General features: G+C 33.4%; 1 pseudogene; it reads right to left on the bottom strand.

Annotated features, from left to right (window-relative positions):
• Positions 1-15347: 15347 nt before the first annotated feature.
• Positions 15348-16838, bottom strand: LOC106325412 (annotated as a pseudogene).
• Positions 16839-17424: the final 586 nt, after the last annotated feature.

The following is a 17424-nucleotide window of genomic DNA, read 5'->3' as shown; positions in this document are numbered from 1 at the left end:
TTGGTTCCAGCCGACTTTAAACCCAAGGCTTCACCAAATTACAAGATTACCCCTGATGAGTTTTTAACCTAATAGTTATATACTTGCCTAAGTGTTAGGAGGCAGAGAGCTTTTTTGGAGCGACCATTGTATTCTTACTTTCAGCGAGTGAGAGAGAGAGAGAGAGTTTGAGGAGAGAAAATCATAGAGAGATTTGTGATTGGAACTCCATTGATTCATCTATTCTATTCTATGCAGTCTTTATCTATATTTTGTGTCATGAATTGCTTAGCTATGTCTGAGTAGTTCACTTGTTAGATTCAGGGTTTAAATAGGTTAGAGGGATTAGCCCCAACAATAGATTTGCTAAGTTGTGATATTCATTGATTAATTGTTCATTAATTCTTGTTTTAGCCTTGCTAACTAGAACATGAACCTAGGAATTAGCATGAGTCAAGCATCCTTGACAATCATGTCCTAAATCTAATCTGTCATGCTAGGACTGCTAGAGAGATGCTAACCGCTTTAGCTAGAAGCTATTGATCGATATTGTCTTCTGACAATCGATCGATATTGCGAAAGGTGTATCGATCGATATCCATATAGGATCATCGATCGAGACTTTCTTGTGATCAAAAGACGACAGTTGAGATCCAAGATCTAGTTAGTTAATGAGTGAAACATTGCCATCGCTGATCACTGTGATTTAGGAGTTGAGCTCTAACATATCATGCATGCAACTGTTAGGCATATGTAGGATTATAATCTCTAACACCTGAATAGAAACCATGCATCTAATATCTTCCAATAAAATTACACTCCCAATTATCTTGTTATTCGAGCAATAGACTTGCTCAATTAGGAGTGATATTTACTTTTAAACCATAAAACAACAAACATCTATAATTAATAACTTGACTAGATTTAATACGTTCCCTAGCTTTTTGTGGATTCGATTCCTAAGTACTGTAACTGAACCTAGAGAGTAATTCATTCATTACGGTAATTTGAGTGGTATCAGACAATGAATACTAACAAAATAGAAAGAATAAAGATATAAATGACCAGCTGGAATGTTGTTACTTTATAAACTTGGGGGTTTATTCAAAGAGTGAGGTGACATGTGTTTTTGACCTAGCTATAAGGATATACATAACCTACAAAAATGGTAATCATACGAAAATCACTATGACTTTGGTTACATAAGACTAGACTCTTGACCCTATTCAGTAATTTCTGTAATAGTTTAAAGAGAATCATTGCATGTCGACGTACCAGAAATTTACACATGGCTATATATACAACTTGCGTGAAGAAACATTGTACATTCTTAGATATTAATAGTAATCTCTTTCCACGAATAATCAAATAACCGTACCTTTGTTAGCTGGAAAAAAGAACACATTTTCTCATTAAAATGAAAAACTTATAACTCAGGATATTTACCTTTTATAGATTTGGGATTTGCTCAATTGAATAATAAGTTTCGTCTACCCTCAGACCCTACTCGCTCTTTTTTTTACCATGCAGGTTTGTTTAGACCAAATTTAAAAAGCCCAACTGCTAAGCTTTGACCATTGCATGATTATTGTTCTTAGTTTCCTTTTTTTTTGTTTTCTTATGGAATCTTGTTTAACTTTCTGATAAGAAAATTTACAATGGTCCTTCCTATTGTCTTTTGGACCACCGTTTTGACTTCATTCCCCTAATTCTCTTTTGTTTTCTACTTTTCTCTCATTTTCCCATTCATTTTTTTCTTCTGTTTCTATTCTTTTTCTCTTCCCTATTAAGTAATAGTAATAGTTATTGGAATTTAATTTTGTATATGTATATACTAATAGTACTTATCTGGAGTAACACTTTATAATTTAATTTTTTTCTCAAACTATAAAACGTACCCCATGCTCTGGGTCCTTTCCATATTGTTTTCTTCTTATTTTCATTGTTACTTTGCACATGTATATCGATGACGAATCACAAGCATCATATACCTACGTGATAGTCCACAATTTCCAACCACGAATCCAATATTTTTATTTGCAATTTTTGTTCATCGGTGAGAAAATTAGGATTTTGGGTTTGTATAATATACTTTCTGTTATAATAACTAGCGTGAAAAGAAACATATTAACATTTTAATTAAAAATGACATATCGGAGGATAGTCTTGTACGCACGGAGGATAGTCTTGTACACAGTGTCAGGAAACAGTCGTTTTTTTTCGTTCACATAGATGCAGAGTTACCGGTTTGGTTTGCAGAATTTTCATGAGTATAGAATCTGTTTATGTTGATGACAAAAATAAATTAAGAATGACATATAAATTTAATGTGGCAGCACTAGAACTATGTCCATAGAAAAATAGTATTTTATTGATGGAGTAGAAAAAGTCATAGATGATTGAAGAATCGGTTTCCAACTCACAATAAAACCAACTTAGATGAATATATAACCAGTCTACATTTCGTGTATAATCATAATCAAAATAGTTTGTAACCAAGTCCGGATTCTCGCCATTATAGACAAGACCATATGTACCCTTAAAGTACTAGAAATTCTTTCAAACTATCCAGTGCTCATTTCATGGCTTAACCATAAACATGCTCACAATACAGACTGCATGTGCAAGATCTAGCATTTTACAGACCATAACATACATAAGACTCTCTACAATGCTAGAATAATGAACTCGCGACATATACTCCTTTTTCTTTTCAGATATATCACCATACATGGTAGGATGAAAGTTCACAGCACACAAAGTATCAATAGGCATAACATTATGCATCCTAAATTTTGTCAGAACTTTTCAAATATATGCCTTTTGTGACAAGAACAACATTTTCATCATATCCCTAAAGATTTCCATCCCTAAAATCTTTTTTGCTACATCCAAATCATTCATTTCGAACTCAAAACTAAATAGTTCTTTCAACTTCTGAACATCACACATCTTTTTTCCAACTATCATAATGTCATCCACACAAAGCATCATGTATATATATGAATCATCCCCCACCTTGCTCATGTAAACACAATAGTCATATGAACTCCTTTTGTAACTCAGCTTGACCATATAGTTGTCAAACCTCTTGTACCATTGTCTAGGAAACCACTTAAGTCCACAATGACTTCTTCAACTTGCACACATGATATTCCTTACTAGGAACAAGAAAACCATTAGGCTGAATCATGTAACTCTCCTCCACAAACTACATGAAGAAAAACAGTCTTCACATCAAGTTTCTCAAATTCTAAATACTCACGTGTTAATATTTTTAATAACACTCTGATAGAAGTGTGTCTAACTACAAGTGAGAATATCTCATTGTAGTACACCCATTCTCTTTGACTTAAACCTTTAGCAAAACTCGAGTTTTATACTTAAGTCTCTCTTTTGGTGATTGTTCATTTTTAATTTTGTAAATCCACTTCCAAACAACCTTTCTTCTAGATGGTAGGCTAACCAGATCCCATGTATGATTCTTATCATGAAATCATCTCATCTCCCATTGCAGCAAACCTTTTCTCAGACGCATAATTTGATATAAATTCTCTCTAAGTGGATGGCTTGTAAGTATCACTTCCTCGACAACATTAGTGCATAACCCACCATATCCTCAAAATGATATCTTTGTGGTGGTCTGACATCGACTTTCTTTGGTTTAGCCTTAGCAATACTGCATTTTTCCGACCCAGCACATTGATTTCTAGAATTAGAAGACACATACTACTTGTCGGACATAGATCGATCGATCTAATTATGTAGATCGGTCGATCTAATTATGTAGATCGGTCGATCATGTGTGAACGGACATTGATCAATCAATCTGATCATTGCGAACACCCGATCTTGTGTCATCTAGCATAGATCAATCGATCCCTAACAGGGATCAGTCGATCCTGGGTAATCCGACTGAATTTCCTGCAGCTTCAACTACTTGTGAAAATCTTCACTCTTTGTTTCTAAAATGGACTCAACTAAAATTTTGAGAATAAAACACTCTTCAAACACAAAGTTCCTACTCATTACAACTTGTTTCTATGATGGAAACCAGAAAATGTATCCCTTGGCTCCATCTCCATATCTCATAACCACTTTTTATTTTGCTTTTGGTTCTAGCTTTCTTTCATCAACATGATGATAAACTATGCAACCAAAAACTCTCAAAATGGAATAATCAGCATAAGGTATTATACATCGATGCATGTGTACGGTCCCTAATTGATCAAATTACAAGTCGTTTTCACTGCTTCGGCCCGAAACCTCTTCTCTTAACCAACATTAGACATCATGTACCTCGATTTCTCTAGCAATGTCTGGCTCATTCTCTCTCATGCAACATTCTGCTTTGGTGTATACATGTGTGTATGATGTCTAGCAATCCTTGCATCCGTACAAAACAAAATGAACTATGGTGAGCAGAATTCCCGACCATTATCAGTATGAAGCCTCTTTATCTTTTTCTCTGTTTGATTCTCCACAAGTATTTTCCACTCTTTTAAAGTTATTGAAAGCTTCACTTTTGTGCTTCATGAATGTGATTCAAGTCTTCCTCGAATATTCATCAATCATGTACACTAAATACCTGTGACCCTTCAGTAACTCCACCTTGGAGGGATCCCAACAATCTTAATGAATGTAATCCAATGTGTCTTTTATCTTATGAACAGCCTTAGGAAACTTTTTTTTGTGTAACTTCTCAAACACACAGTACTCACATAATTCAAGACTCTTGGTCTTATAACCACAAATAAGATCTCACTTTGACAAAATCTGCATCCCACGCTCATCCATATGACAAGCCTGGTATGCCACTGTTTTGTCATATCCTCATTGTGAATCTATGGAGATGCAACTTTGTTGAACCTGAAACTATAGAACGTTCCAGAAAATACATAGTACCATGAATTAAACCTCTCATAACTACTTTTGAATCCATGTAGACATTCAAAATCCATTCCCCATATTCTCCACCTGGGACTAACTGAGATGTTTCGTGGACATCAATGGAACATGTCTAACTTCAATTAATGTGCAAACTCTATCATCATGTGTCCTGAGCTTTATAGATACAATTCCAACAATATTGCAAGCAAAATCACTCGTCATCTTAATCTTGCCATCAAACAATTCCTCATACTCTAACAATCATTCCCCCTTTGACACATATGATAACACACTCATGTGTCCAGAATCCATACATCTTTAGGGTGTGTTTTTCCATGAAAAACTAAAGCAATATATTCATCCGATTTAGCTTCATTCACTACTACCGCAGTGCAACCAGATTGCTTCTTCTTCTTAGGACAATCAGACTTCTAATGCCCTCATTCTTTGCAGTAATTAAAAATGTCATTTTGCCTAGATACCTTTATAAATGACTTTTTGTCTTTCAACCTCTTGTCTTTCCCAAATTTCTTTCTACCACTAACAAACAACCCAAAGCTTGGTCATCTGTACCAGAACATGATGCTTTGTGACGCAATTCCCTGCTCTGAAGTGCCGACCCGACTTCCTCCAAACTCATCGTATCCCTACTTCCTATGAGTGACTGAACAAAGTTCTCATATGAGTTTGGCAGTGATACCGAAAAAATCAGTGATGCATCCTCATTCTCCACCTTGACATCAATATTATGCATATCCAACATTATGGAACTTAATTGTTAATGTGATCCTGAAGTTGTGTACCTTCTTGCATTCTCATAGCGAAAAGACGTTTTTCAGAAATGACTTCTTAGATAGAGACTTAGTCATGCATAGAATCTCTAACTTTGACCACAAACTAGTTACAGTATCAACACCATAAATTTTGATGTTGATTTCATCTGCCAGACTCAACAAAAATTGTTGAATAGGTCATTTTTTCACTAACCTCCATCTCATATGTAATATGTTCAACCTTCTTTCTTGGCAACAATGCCCAAGGACCCTGTTGATTTACCAACGCAATCATCTTGACAAGGATCAATAGAGTACTTTATTGATGGAATACTTGATACCAATTTATTATAATGAATGTGAGAAAAAAAATAGATTAGCAGAATGATAAACAATAAAGAATAACATAGAAATTTAATATGGACCAATATAACACTTTAATGATGGAGGTTAATTTTCAAAGTACAGACTAAGGTGAAAATCATATGGAAAAATATAAAAAAAAAACATTTAATGAATTCAAAATTTGATGAAACTTTTATTGAATGTAATCTCTTTTATAGGGCTTATCGATCAACCATATATTATTTCGGACATATTTTTAAAAGTAATAAATTATTTTCAAAAGCATAATACTGTTATAAATTGTTTACAATTGATTACTCGTATTTTAAACACCAAAACACTGTTTTGCATACAGTATATCATTTCACGTAGCATTAAAAATTACAATTGTTTTATGAGAGAAGTAACACGTTGTTTTGACGTGGTATCAAGAATAACAAAATCCAAATAAATATTCATTTAAGAGAATTAAAATTAATTTAACAAAGTCGCCATCTTTATTCAACCCACAGATAAGACCTTTATGGCTTGCACAAGGAAGAAAAACATAATCAGACATGAACAACTATATAGATCTACACACAAAGTGAGGTCATTGACCTTTATTGTAAATTACTATGATCTGCCTTTTCTTCTCATTCATGCACATTCTCTATATTGTTAAAAACACGTGGAATGCTGCATATATACCAAAAGAGAATGTAAACAATGTATTGTTGAAAAAGGTTATTGTTTGATTAGACGGTAATTAAAATATGAATATTCTTTTCTTTTTGTCAACAAAATATGAATATTCAATCACCAGCTTTTCAAAGACGCACGAGTTACGTATATTATCTGTAAGTTGACGAGAAGACTATTACAAAAAGGTAATGTTCAAAAAATTACTAGACGCTAGTTAGGTAGTCTACATGAAATTATTGATTAGAAGGGTGTTTAAACCGATTTTTAAAACGTTTAAGCTGATTTTTTAAAAAATGTTCTAAATTTTTTTTATTTAGATCCGATTTACCGATTAAATGAACACCTAGACGCCGCCTCAGCCAATTTTTATAACAGTGAAAACACTATCAGATTATGATCATTGATCGAAATTATCAAATAGAGACATTCAAAATGGTTTATGAAACTTATTTAATGTGAAAATTGTAAGATTTTTGTTATTGATCGAAATTTTGACTAACAATATAATTTTTCAGCCAAAACACACCACCTTTTTTGTTTTTTTTCATGTCTCGTCCAAAAGTTTGTGTATCTTCTAAGACGATACCTAGATTATTTTAAACAAGTTTTTTTAGGAGAATAGATTCCTCCCAACAGAATTAAATTCATAACTCTTTAAATCTCTAGTAAGAAGTCCAAGAGATTTAATCAATAGATCAGCTCTTTGTTGGTATCTTTTGTTCAATTTGTAGTAACCTAGTATTCATATAAAAATTTTCGCACATGAGATTTCTGAATAACATTTCCAGATCTCCTAAACTGAGATTTGAGTTAACTATCGTATGGTTCACCATATTGCATAAACTTGTTGAACTAAACCACCGAAGTGTTTTTTTTCAAGTTGTAATATAACGTAATGCATGTCAAATCATCTACTATTTATCAATTTGTTTTAAAAATATTCGTTTTAAACGTTAACATAAACACTAAAACAAATTCATGGCATTGTGATATAACCTATTAACTTCGTCTTTCATATCGGCTATCACATTTGCAATTTCTTGAAAAGTATTTTATAACAATAACCTGTGAACGGAATCCAATCTTCTAGTGGAAAAGTTGTAATTGTTCCGTGATAAATAAATAACTACAGTAAGAAAGAACCAAACGGAGAAAAATAAAATAAAACTATACATTAAATGAGTCTGGCGGTAGACAAATAGCTCCAAGAGAAATTGAATGAGTAATTGACTGTAGAGATCCATGATTCATGGCTTTTACCACAATCACACCCATTCAATAATTCTCTTTCTTTGTTTTTTTTCTTAATTTTTCATTAGACTTTATAGTTTATACCCATGTTCGGAACTACGCTATGTGTTAGTCGGACGGTCGACATGAGTCTAGAGATTTAATAAAAAATCAGGAACTACTCAGTGATTAATCAAAGTCTAGTTTCTAAGCTTTTACATGTATATATATCTATAAATATTATATATGTAAACTATGTACAATAAGTTACATTGGCTCAAGTGATGATTGCATTATTAAATGTTGCGTGTACTCAGTTTATAAACTTTTTTGCCTATTCTTTTCATGTTTCCATTTAAAGAAAGGAAAAAACGTATTTTCGCAATCATCTTCTTTATTAACCTAATACCTGCAACACGACGCCTCCATTTTTCCAACTTTTTTTAACACTCATTAACATACAATTTCATCACTTTATAAGTCAAATGTTCATAGATCCAACTAAAATACACATGATTTTAACACAAAACTACACAAAAAACTTTTTTTTTGATAAATATGATTTTATTATTGATTAGGGTCAATCCGCCAAGGTAGTTGACCGCCAAGCGTGTACTCGCTGGACAGGCGGCAACCTAGTCCGCATTTTCGAACAGGGGTTTGTACATATATATACCTATAAAGTAGACTTCTCTCCCTCTTTCGGGCTTTTGAAGACACATGTCACATTATAATTAAAGCACCTAAAGTCATCTATTTGTTTAGTGGGCTGACAAATCTATTTTATTTATCCAGACTTTCTAATTTTATTTGACTCATTAGCTCAATATGCAAGCTCGCCAGACAGCCACATTCACAAACCTAAGAGATGATAATGTTGCGTATAACGGTCGACGGCTCTTCTTCTTTCTCACTCCTTCTCGCTTTGACGGCATAAATCATTATAAATGACATACAAACAATCCTAGGTTGCACGGAAGCTTCAACGAATGTCCGCTTCCCGCTTCGAAACCATAATCAAAACCTTGTGGAAGCTTACGGAATCTCGCTTCCAAAACTCTTCTAAAATATACTCTTTAAAAACATGTTGGAAGCTTACGATTCTGTTTTGGAATCACACTTCCGTTTTTTTTTTAACACAATGTCATAAATCAATGAAAATATAAAATCATAGTTTTTAATTGATATATAATCCAAATTTTAATAGTCATGAAATAGAGGGAATAAAAATATACAAACATTAAAATTAATACTATAAATTATCTTGATGAACTGAGATTTCTATGGAAGATATAGCTATATTCAAATATATTGGGTCAATTATTTATGAAGTATTAAAATAATTGATATAATAATTTATTTTAAACTTAATTTATGTGTATTTTTCACAGTTTTAATATGAAATCATTTTAAAATTATTATAAATGAATAAATGCTTTATTTTAAATTTAAATCATATAATTTTTAGTCCTATTCTTTTATATTTTGATATATATATGTATATATATATGTATGTATATATGGATATATGGATATACGCTTCCAACTCGTACCCGTTTCCTAATTTTTTTTAAAACCTCGCTTCTGCGCTTACGCTTCCACGTACCCGTTTCCGTTTCCATGTATGATAGAAACAATCTCACCCACTAAGTACTCTTCAGTTGAGATGCTCCACCTTCTCGGTAAAGAGTCGACGATGTATATATCGGCTTCTTGCTGCAAAGAAAACTTACAGTTTCTGCATTTTCCAATCTCACAAAACAAATTCAAACTTAGCTTCCAGTTATGGCTAATTCTCGAATCCTCCTTTCCGATTGATGGGTGGACGATGTAAGGATGTTGTGGTTACACCGCTGATTCGTTTCTGGGAGGCTCAAAATATTAAAGGAGGCGACCTAATTGGAGTCGACATGGTTCTACTTGACGAGAAGGTACTCATAAACTTGATTTATACATTTTTCCTTTGATTGATTCTATGTTTGCCTACTTTAATGAGCCTAAAAGCCACCACGTCTAAAATTGCAGTCAAGATTGATTCAAGGTTTCCATCACAAGTTTTTATGATCTGAAGTGAAGATTTACCGGAGACTTTCAAGAAAAAGATTCCCATGAACAAATATGTTGCGGCTGTGAGTGTTTCTTTCTCACCTTCAAAGTTATTTTGTACCTTAGGTTCATATTCAAAGGCATACTAACTTTAAATTTGTATGGATAAACAAATTGGAAAAGCTTCTGGATACAAGTGGAAATTCTTGAAAATGTTGTACGTACTTCATCTCAGTTTAAATGTTCTTAAACTAAATATAATACTTGAATTTCACAATAATTCTGGACAAATAACCTCATGTTGTTGAGGCTAAAAAGCGCAAGGTTGACTACGAGAAGAACCTGAAACCTTGCAACAAGAAATTGATAAACCAAGAGTCAATCAAGTGTTTGTTTATAGTTTGTAGCATTAGTATAAAATGGCTGCAACAATATCTTTTTCTATAATCTTATCGAATATTTGTGGGACTCACTAAAAGAGAGCTAAATAGGATGCAAGATAATGTTCAAAAAAAGGGTGCAAGAGAAAAAGACTACACTTACACAAAGCTCTTGAAGCTAGAGACATTTCATGTAACAAAGTTTAGAGAAATTTGAGTATTTAACGGAGATAGGAAAATAAATCAGCAGCGGCTGCTGATACAATGGTTGGACACACAACGAAGAAGAAAGAGGAAGCTCAACACAAATACCAAGAAATACACCATGTACTGCACAACTTAAGTCTGAGATCTTAATTTATCTAATCCAAGTATGTATCTATTTATCTATCAGCTCATAATATTTTTAATGCTTTTATCATTTGCTCATGATCTTATTTTTGTTGTCTGATGTGAGAAATCATGTTTATTTGAGTTGTTCAATAGATTGTCGCTAATAGCTTCGTCACTAGAACAATTGCAGATTTGGACCTAACTAAAACTCTTCATCACAAAAGGATGACCGCTAACATGAAGTCCGACATCTAATCGTGCAACAGCCATCATATTCAACCATTGAAAAATCAGTTTGATTTACTAGTAACAGTTTTTAGGTGACTCATCTCTTACATTCTCTCATTGCTGCCATCATGTTGAATGACTTCTTTCTCTAGACTTATAGAGTTACTAACATCATTGTCTCTGCTTAATGATCTAGAGCAGGTTTTGGACAAACATGAAATTTCCCGTTGTTCACTTTGTCTCAGGTGATTTGTCAAGGAAGAGCCTAAGACTCACGGTCCCCAGATGGAGAACTAAGGAACAGAGGATGTAGACCATTGACACCAGAAGAGATTGGTTCCCTCCTTTTGGTTTCAGGTTCCTCCTAGATATGTCACTTTATACTCTACCGGATCTTTTGCTCTCTATGTAGCATTAGTAGTTGGTGGCCTTCCCATTGTAGATATCTCTTAGTTATACTATTTTTTTCCTCAAAATATTTGTTCTTTATTAATCTATAGATATTACTGTTCTCAGTTTTGATTTGCTTCTAATTGTTCTTCTTATTAATAGAGACGGGTGATAGACCATGGATTTGACCCACTTTTACCCATGATTTATAAGTGTTTTAACTACTATTTATTATATTATAGAGTCTATTTAGCATATTTATAGGATCAGAAGTGATTTGGAGGAAAGTGATTATTTTGGAGCATTTTGGAGATATTTGGAGTAAGCACCCGAGATGCCATCGAGCACGACCATCGGTCGACACTGAAGAGGAATAATCGATCGATGTTCACATCGTGACATCGATCGACAGCGAAGCGCGCAGAAAGCCTGTTTGGTCTCAACCGACTTAAAGCTCAAGTCTTCACCTATTTACAAGATTACCCCTGACGAGTTTTAACCTAATTATATAAGCTTTGCCAACATGTTACAGGCAAAGTGTGATTTCTTGTTTTACTGATTTTACAACAAAGGTTTTCTAGGATTTTTAGTATATTGGAGAGAAGATCCAAAGAGATTTGTAATTGGAACTCCATTGATATCTATCTATTTATCTATTACCTTATTGCTGTTATGAATTGCTTGGCCATGTCTGAGGAGTTCTCTTGTTAGATTTAGGGTTTAAATAGGTTATGAGGGATTAGCCCCAACTATAGATTGCTAAGTTGTGATATTCATCTTTAGGATTGTTATTAATTCCTGTTTCTAGATTAGCTACCTAGAATTTTCCCTATAAGTTGTAGACATAAGCGATAGCTTGCATCTCACCCTGAATCCATACTAACTAAGCTAAGATTGCTAGAGTAGGCGAGAGCTCATCTAGGAAGCTTAGTGGGCATATTCAATCCGCGCATTAACGCTTGACCAAGAGCGTCGATCGATATTCCAATCGAATAATTGGTCGACGTTTCAACAAGTGTATCGATCGATATTCATATAGAATAACCGATCGACACTGGTCAATAGACAAAGCAAAAGCCTAATGGTTTATTATTAAGTGTTGAGCTCTATAATATCACGCATACAACTTATTAGGCATCTGTAGGATTATAATTCTGATTTGCTGAATAAAAACCCTAAGTCTAGCTATTTCCATTTAAGTACCAAAACCCCAATCAATCAATCGATCGTTCACTTGCTCACAAACCTGCAACTTTACATTTAAAACATTAAACAACCTAGCTTAAAATAGATTCATTAGGTTCCCTAGCTTTCTGTGGATTCGATCCCTAAGTACTACAACTGAACCTCTTATTTAAGAAAATAATTTACTCCTTAAGGTAATTTGAGTGATATCAATGGTTGTGCAGATAGGGTCCTGAAGCATCTGAAAAAGGGTTGAATCATAGAAACAAGAGGTTATTGTATGCTTACAGGGCTGGTTTAACTTTTTGTCCCATCAAGGATGTTCTTCAATGAAATTTTACTTGGTTCGGTTCAGACAACGCAAAATTGGTTTTAGACTGATTCATACTGGGTTTGAGTCAAACATAATACACCATTGCTCTATAAAGCAAAATCAGTTTCTGTTCACTGAAGTAATACATCCAAAAATCGTGTTCCGTTTGTTAATATAAGAGAACGCAAAACTAATTAAAAGTTTTATTTTCTCATATATGCCTTCAACGACAAAACTAGAACAGAAATGTGAATTTATTAGAAATGTGTAAATTATAATTAAAATGTCATTTTTTCTATTTTGTATTTTAAATCCAAAATGAAGAAAACCAAATTTAGAACAACAAAACGTCTTGGTTATGTAGTAATACAATTAAATTTGTACAAAGGTGAATGCAATGTTAAAATAGGTGTTATAAAATAAAAATGTAAAGTAAATTTTAAAGGTATCATTTAAGTTCTTGAGATATGTCTTACTTGCTTGAAAATAATGGAAGTAAATCCATTAAAGTGAAAGGCCAAATCTACCTTACACCCGTTTTCTTATGAAGCACCTCAATCTCATCAGATATGAAATGTGCAGCCACAGCTATGGTTGCAAAGAACAAGGTAGTAATCACACTTAGGTTCACTTACACCTTTTTTTTTGGCAAGTCTTGCGGTGTTTTCACATCTTCAGCAAAGGTCACCCAAGAAATAAGCAAAAGTAATCAACAAATTCCAAATGCATTTTCCACAACTGGAGATACCTGTAACAAAAAACTCATTTTTAAGAGCATAATATTCATAAACAAATATTGGTTGTGTGATGTTTTTATACATATATTTAACTTTTGCTAATTGTAAAAATAAGTTCAAAAACTGATGGATAAAGTAAAATAAATTTTAAATTTCTTCATATTTGCTAATATTTTTTTTCTAAAAACACACATAAATAGTCTTGAAATCATTAAAATATACATTATTGTACAAAATTCGGCGCGCAAACCCCTAGTATAAAAGATAATGTAACCCAATTAGATTTTGGATTGCAAAACGATGACAATCATATTCTTTCTTTCTTTTTTATTTATTTATTTATTTAGTTTATTTAGTTTTTGGGTTATTTGGGGATGTGAAAATCTCACCAAAATATAGATTTAGGTCATTTGACAACTGTAAATATTATTATTTTTCTATTGGGTCAATTTTCTCATCACCCATTGATTGAATTCAATCATAGCACTTGCAAAAACAAGGCAAATTCTATACCAAATAGTAGTGTGAAAGGTGTAATCCATAAAACACCTAGAGAGAACGGAGAAGAATTAAGCTTTCACACTTATAATAACAGAAGAACAAAAGTGAAAGAGTTGTTTAAAAGTGTGAATTGATCAGAAAGGATGGGCCACAACTAATATACAAATTAGAAAGGCAAATAATGAATAATATAATATACAAAATCATACATGGATAGATATAGACATGCCTGGTTATGTGAAAAGGTTTAAGGTTTAAGAGTAGTGAGTGCATAATTATTGGAAGTAGGACCAAACAACTCCTGACTTTTCATCGTTAAGAATTGGAATTAGGTTTGATATTGTTTTTTTTTTTTTTTGACAAGGTTTGATATTGTTTTCTTAGCATAACCTCTTTCATTCTCATTCGATGTTAAATTTTTTTTCTTTATGCTCCCGTAACGTGTGTATGTGGTGGTACATATCGTATGCATACATGTGGGTCAAATTGTAGAATGTTATGTGATATAGGGGTTTGGCTCAAAATATAGAAAATATAATATTTTAACTAAATAATTTAACTCTGTGAAATGTGGAATCTATTGATTTTTTACAACACGTACCATGTAACAGTAAATAAAAAAGAACAATAGAACAGTTTATGTAGCCATATCGGAGGAAAATACGTTTTTCTATGTTTTTATATTTTTTGCACATGGAACATAGATGATTAACTAAGGACGTGAATAATACGTTTTTTCTCTCAAATTCGTTGATGTGTGTTGAAAATGTTAGCCAACATGTCATTATCGATGAGGATACTCTAAATCAAAACAGTCGGTTGCGAAAACTATTTTAAGCTGTCAAAACGTCTACATATACTCCATAACCCATTCATTATCAAAATCGAAAAAGTAAAACGGTGAAATTGTTAAAATAAATTAAATAAATATAAGAAACATTGGAAAAAACAGCTAAGCAAGAGTCAAACTTATAATACGAAGGTGGGAATAATTGAGAGTATAGCCTTGTTCGCCCCAAAACCGCAGTGATAGTGATCGGAGACTCAAAGATAGCCGTCACCTCTCCTTCATCTCTTTCTATAGTTTTTGCCACTTTTTTGTTACTACAACTCAAACTTATTGATTCTGAAACGCCGAAAATAACAAAGACACCACATGCAGCCCTTTTTCGAAATAGCGACAATTGCCAGCATCTTCACCCTCAATTTAATGAATTGTTGGCGTTTTGTTTTTGAACCCGGCCTATATATCAGAATTATTGTCTTTAATCGTTGCTAATTTAAGACATACCGTCAAAATACTGTATTTCAATAATTTCGTTAGATGGGTCCATTCATGTAAATGATTTGATAATATAAATAATTCAAGTGATATGTGGACCTTTAAAAAAGAGGTAGAAATGTTCTCATCTCATAGGTTCTTTTGTTTTTCTCTCTCAAAGTATTAAAGAAAGTAAACCAAACCAGAGATGTGTTTACATCTTATTTTCAATGGGAGAGAGCCTTAGAACATACACATCTGAAAATGTAGAACCAAATGTTTCATCAGTTACAAGAAGAATATATTGAAAACCAGAGCCCCTACCTTCTTCACAGTTCCAGAGAATCCCTGTCCAAATAAATTTCAGAGTAAGAATAAGAACTCAGAAGAATGGATAAAAAGAATCAGGTGAAACAAAATCATTGAAATGTTAGAGAATCTTAGACCAAATATATAGGGGTCTGTCTTTAGAGCAGAGAAACACATGAAAAAGGAAAGAAAGAACCACACAATATGTAAGAGTAGTACTCAATGGCAAGTGAGAAGGAGAAAAAGATATATCAGGAGAATCTTTCTGTAGCTGTTGTGACATATATACTATATGAAAATATATATATAACTCTGTGGTGCGTGGCTGTAACTTCATAATGCCTCTTAAGGTTTTATAAGTAAAACAAAGTGACTGTAGACATACACCAAACAAGTTCACACATTGATCAAGTATAAGGACTTGTACGCTTACAAGTCAGAGAACAAAAATCAAAATAGACTATATAATCTAGAAACAATTGGGCTGTGTTTACTTTAAGACTAACATATGAAGCTTTTGAGTGATCAAGATTGACGAATGAATGAATGAAAATTGAGCTGCGTCATGTTCACTTTAAGACTTAGCATATGAAGCTTTTTGAGTGATCAAGATTGACGAATAAATGAAAATTGGGCTGCCTTGTTAACTTTGAGACTAATATATGAAGCTTTTGATTGTTGAAGATTAATGAATGAATAAAATTAAGTTGTGTACTGTTTAACTTATAACAATTAATGAATGTCATGTTCGTTTAGCGACATGAAACTGCAATTGCGATCCAATCCAATCCAATCACTCAGCCGGTCTACGCTAAATCAAAACCCTAATTCAAACGGTACTAGACTAACCGATGAATCTTGAAGATCGAATCGAGAGGCTAAGCGTTAGCGATCTTAGGGATTAGAGGGACACTTGTAGTTTATTCTGTTTAGCTTTGGCTCCTTCCTCGCGGATCTTCTGCATCGCGAGCATTCACTCCATGACGAGCTCGTACTCGCATTTCCATGGGAGGAAGAACTCGGCCTGGCGACATTTGTTGAGCGGAATCAGGAGATGAGCGCACTGGTCTCTATAACCGAGAGGTACTTTAGCTGCGACCATCTCTTCCTGCGCTGCGATCATCTTCTTCGATGAACCTGGAACCTCCATTCTCCTCGAATAATAGTCGCGATTCCTTTCCTTTTTTTTTTTTTCTCTTGGCGTCTCCGATGTGCTTGACCCGGACATAATCAGATTCTTTCGTTCCGGGTCATATTGTGCCTGTTGAATATGGGCCCATTTGATTTACAAAGCCCAAGTTTAAACCGCGATACGATGAACGAGGACCGAGAACAGAACTGGAACAAAAAAATCTGATGTCCACAAATATTCATTCAAACGATTCCTACATGAGAAAATTACTAGATTAGTACAGAAAAGTTGTATATATTACTAGAGTATCGTAGAAAAGTTTTTAATTATTAGAATGTTTTTAATCCCTAGTAAATAAATTATACTAAAGACTCTTGCTTAACTTTTTTTTAGTTGAGAATATTTTTAATTATCTATTCCATATCACTAAATATGTAATCCATGTCATCAAAACGGTGATCAAAAGAGAGGATTTAATCAATCGACGTCTTAATTCAAACACCATAGCTTTCTTTGTTCTCTAGTTTAAACCCTAACACATTGTTGTTTATCGTCTTCTGTTACACTTGAACCTGTCTTATCCGATATCGTCTGCGTCGTCTTCGTCGAAATCGTATTCTTCTTCTCGGAACTCGTCTTGTTCACAATTTCCCAAAATCGTTTTCTCCGGTATGGTGTGACTGAGTTTGATTTATGATGTTGCTATGT

This window comes from Brassica oleracea, chromosome C2 (genome assembly GCF_000695525.1).
Source record: "Brassica oleracea var. oleracea cultivar TO1000 chromosome C2, BOL, whole genome shotgun sequence".
Lineage (NCBI taxonomy): Eukaryota > Viridiplantae > Streptophyta > Magnoliopsida > Brassicales > Brassicaceae > Brassica > Brassica oleracea.
This window is presented reverse-complemented; position numbering and strand designations above follow the sequence as displayed.